This window comes from Lactuca saligna, chromosome 2 (genome assembly GCF_052625555.1).
Source record: "Lactuca saligna cultivar CGN05327 chromosome 2, ASM5262555v1, whole genome shotgun sequence".
Classification (NCBI taxonomy): domain Eukaryota; kingdom Viridiplantae; phylum Streptophyta; class Magnoliopsida; order Asterales; family Asteraceae; genus Lactuca; species Lactuca saligna.
In genome coordinates, this window is record NC_136418.1 from 58,752,077 (window position 1) to 58,757,290 (window position 5,214).

Consider the following 5,214-nt stretch of genomic DNA (forward strand, 5'->3'; position numbering starts at 1 on the left):
GAAGCGTTCTGAGCCACTTGACACAATAATCCCTAATCCTTTTAGACAAGCAACAAACACTTCCAGAATGTATTAACTACTTCAGATCATCATAACGACTGTGGATTTTTGGACATGCATGTCCCAAACACAAACTAGGGCACAAAAATGAAGAAATAGCATTAGAAGCTCATTCAAGAGCCTCAAAACCCAACCATACTTCAAATGCAAAAATTATTTCAATAAAGGGGCACTGGAGATCCATAGAGTTGGCAAACTTATGGATCCCAAATAATATATCATCATATATATTAAAGATATGCATAAAATGTTGGATAAGGTGTCTAAGCCCATAAGTATATTTGGTATGTAGTTGACCCTAGAGTAGCATGATCCATTTGGGTTGCATTTCACCGAAACGATTGTAAGGATGGACTTTTGAGAAGAGGTTATTTATGATTTATTAATATATTATAAGTTCTAATATATTAATATGAAATCATATTATTTAATTAGTATTGATCAAGAATTAATTTGGAATTAATTTGGTGATCAAAAGAGACTAATTAAATATATGGGGGATTGATTCTATAAATCATTCATTCTTATAAAGTGGACTAATGATCCATGATTCTTTATGTTGGGCTAAACCCATGTGGTGACCCATGGATGATCCATGGAGTTTTAAACCCATGGAGCATGAGGAATATGGAGAGTCATGCACATTAGGGTTTGCATTTGTAACCCTAATCTAGCCACACTATATAAGAAGCCCTCTATTGCATGAAATCGGTCACTAGAAGAAACATAAGAGTACTAGACGAAAATTGAGTGCAAGTAACCACTCTTTAGTTCTTCCAATTGTTTGTGGTGATTTGTGGTTCCATTTGAGGCATTCACATTATTGGTACTAGGCTCTTAAAGCTTCAAGGTTTCAACTACTCCAAAAGGTATGTCTTCTAACTAGTTTTTTGTAGTATAGATACTCCATAGTATGCTAGTTAGGATAATGCTTTGGAAACTTTAAAGTTTGCATGTATATTAGAGAAAACATAGATCCAAAGCATCTAGTGCTGCATGTACACCATAGGAGTGTTAGAATGCTCAACACCCATCAGTGGTATCAGAGCCCAGGATTGTTTTCCAATATACTTGATGCTACTTGTTTAAAGTTGAAAAAAATCAGTTTTTATGCATTCTAACTGATGAGCTCGCTGAGTCCACTAATGGACTCGATGAGTCCAAGCACAAAATGAGCTACTCGATGAATCCAGTTTATGGACTCGCCGAGTTGGCTAGGCTGAATGTAGAAAACCGTTTTCTTGGCCAAAATTGGATAGGGTCATTACCCCAAACTATTTTGAATCATAAAAATATGTTTTTAAGATATGGTAATGATCATGCTCATCCAATTCAAAGGTAATTGTCAAAGTTTCATGTTTTGTATTAGTTTATATAATTAATCCAATTACATGAAATTTGTTTGATGTGAATTGCCTTGTTCATATGAGTTTGATTGGATCTTGCCTGAATTATTTGATTATTGTGTTAGTTAAATAATGTTTTAAATGCTTTTAATGGACTCCATAACTTGTCCCCAAGTTGTAGATGTTATGGAACATGAAAGGTTTTTCTCTAAAATAGATTATTAAACTCATATGTTATGGACTTGAAGAGTTTTGACAAGTTTCAAAACATGCCTTCAAGTTTTGGAATTTGTAAAGTTAAAATGAACCAAAGTCAACCCGTTTACTATTATAATATTATAAGTTTAATATTTATATATATGTATAAGACAAGTCGGTTTTACCATTACTAGCTCATTCAGGAAGCCGGTCTATAAGGGGGGGGGGGGGGTATAACGTTACTGCCTATAAAATGGTGGTTTAATGGGTGTCCACTCTCACCCACCGTTTCCTTGACAGGTGGGGGGTCGTTAGCTGAACGGGTAGGACAAAGACTCTAATTCTCATTAAAAGTATATTGATAATTATAAAGTAAGTAAACCTTTTATGAATTCCCAATCTTAGTTACTTTAGGAAAATGTGAAATTGATGCTAACCCATGAAATTACACTTTGCACCTTACCAAATCATTGATGGAGCGTGTGTGGTTAACCGACACATTAATTTGGACTAGTAAGCGTGGCAAAGGGTAGCTTAATGTGTATCATAAGGTCAATGGCACTTGTATTGTTAAGTGGCACATTGATTAAGGTGATAATTGACATTAAGAGTACCAAGTATATTTGCATGGTTATTCACACCTTGTTTGTGATCCTCGGTATCCCAGTCACAAACCTAAAGGGCATTATTGAGATTTAAACATGCCATTGAAAAGTTCAATGAATCTCAAAGGATCTAGGAGCTTCAAATCCAATTAAAACTTAATAAACAATTCTGTTTTTCATGGTGGAAATTGGTAAATTGTCATTTACCTACCTTCAAATATTTTGCAAGTTGGATTACGACATCCCTGTTCCAATTTGTAAAATATTGTGTTGGGTCCTAGCCTTAATATTTCATTTGGGTGTTATATTAAGGAATCTTATCTAATCTAAACTTTGTTCTTTTCTTTTCAGATGTCTTCCAACAATGCTGCTTTTGGCTCAAACTCCTCTGGTTCCTTCTCTCTCATGAACCTTTGTGGGAAAGTCATCTTCGATGGGACTAATTTCAATGATTGGATTAGGAACATCAACATGGTAAGATAGGTTGCTTGAGCTAATCCTTAAATCGTGGAAGAAAGATATAGCCCGGAAGCGAAGCTGCCCCAAGTACTTGTAGGATGTTAAGGATGGGAAGGTTAAACCCACCCATGCAGGTATTTACACTATTCTATCTAAAAACTCATCACATTCTAACTCTTGGGTCCTTGATATAGGTTGTGGATTTCACATTTGTTCTGATGTGCAGGGACTAAAAAGAAGTAAGGATGTGGAGCACGGTAAGATAAACTTGATCATGTAGAATAGGAAGGTATCACCTGTCACCAAGATTGGATTTTACTCTTTATTGCTTAGTAGTGAGTTAGAAATAGATTTGAATAATTGTTTCTACTCGTTTGATATGGCAAAAAATATTATTTCCTTTCATGGTTTGTACAAACAAGGTTCACACTTTTGTTTGATAATGAAATTGGTGCAATAAATGCTTATGATAATGGTGTTTTTTTATTTTAGAGCATTACCTTGTAATGTTGTATATGAAACTGTGATGGTTGTAGAAAACTTAGGAAATAATGTGTTGCATATTTATTCTTCTAATGATTTGGATAAGGCATCCTTGTGACATTGTCGTCTTGGACATGTCAATAAGAAGCGCATGGGCCAACTCCAGAAGGCTGGAGTCTTGGCGTCATTCGACTTAAGGTCGGATGACACTTGCGAGTCTTGTTTGCTTGGGAAAATGACTAAGTCACCCTTCAATGGTTCTTGTGAAAGGGTGAGGGTTTGTTGGATCTCATACACACCGATGTGTGTGGGCCCTTCCGAACCGCCACGAGGGATGCTAACCGCATCTTTGTGACTTTTACTGGTGATTACAATAGATATGGCTATATCTACTTAATCAAGCATAAGTTAGAAACCTTTGAGAAATTCAAAGAGTTTAAGTAAGAAGTGGAGAATCAGCAGGGCAGGAAGATAAAGATGCTACGATGCAATCAAGGTAGTGAGTATCTTAGTATTGAGTTCCTAGACTATCTTAAGGAGTGTGAATTATTTCACAGTTGGCGCCAGCCATGACACCACAACTTAATGGTGTGGCTAAGAGGCACAACTAAACCTTGTTGGATCAGTCGAGCTTCGTTACCAATCTCATTCTGGGGTATGCCTTAGAGACTGCCGATCATATACTTAATCGAGTCCCACCTAAAAAAGTTGCCAAAACACCTCACGAGATGTGGACAGGGAAGGTTCCCTCGTTAGCGCACATCAAGGTTTGGGGTTGCGAGGCTTTCGTGAGGGGCGAGACTCACGACAAGCTCGAACCTCGGAGTGAGCAAATTATTTTCATCGGCTACCCATAAAATTCCTTTGGTTATCTCTTCTACAGACTGAGTGACAATGTTGTGTTCATTGCGAGGAGAGGAGTTTTCCGAGAGAGGGAACTTATATTCCAAGGGGATAGTGGGAGGCAAATTGACCTTCAAAAACTTCAAGCATCAATCGGTGAGGGAACCTCAAACACTAGCGATCAACTTGAGGAGAAAACTCTTGTTGAGCCGATTGATGAATCCATACCTCTAAGGTGTTCCAGTAAAGTTAGAGTTCCACATGAGTTTTATGGTTTCCATATTACTGCAGAAGGTGATACATTTATCAGTGATAGCACATTGGTAAATTTGGATGAACCTAATAACTACAAGGAAGCCATGGGAGGCCCCGTGTCTGCTAAATGGAAAGAGGCTATGGATAGCGAGATTCAGTCCATGTATGACAATCAAGTTTGGAACTTGGTTGACAATTTATCGGGTCGCAAGATAGTCGGGTGCAAGTGGATCTTTAAGAAGAAGACCGACATGGAAGGGAAAGTATACACATACAAGGCGTAACTAGTTCCGAAGGGCTTCACTCAAACTCCAGGAGTTGACTATGATGAGACCTTCTCACTAGTAGCAAATATTAAGTCTATTCGGGTTATGCTAGCCATTGCTGCATTTCATAACTATGAAATATGGCTAATGGATGTCAAAACCACTTTCTCTAATGGAAAGTTGGCAGAGGACGTTTACATGAGTCAGTTAGAGGGTTTTGTTGATTCTAAGTACCCTAATAATGTGTGTAAGCTTGAGAAATTCATTTATGGATTGGAATAATCATCTCGCAGATGGAACCTTTGTTCCGATGAGAAAGTCAAAGAGTTTGGCTTTTCGAGAAGCGAGGATGAGTCCTGTGTATATGTCAAAGCTAGTGGGAGTATAGTTAGCTTTCTGGTGTTGTATGTAGATGACATACTTCTCATAGGAAATGACATCCTGACCCTGCAGGAGATTAAGTCCTGGCTCGGGAAGTGTTTCGCTATGAAGGAGCTCGGAGAGTGTAACAACCCGAAGTTGTTCCTCGCCTAAAACCAATCCTACCCATATAACTCTCCGAGTACCCAATTCGTTCCGAAGTCGCTTTTGGGTTAAATTAATTAAACTTATGTGTTTAATTGTTGCTAATGAGTGTCCAAACCTCTTAGGAACTCATGAATGTAGCCCAAAATGTTTATTTTATAAACAACAGAAATA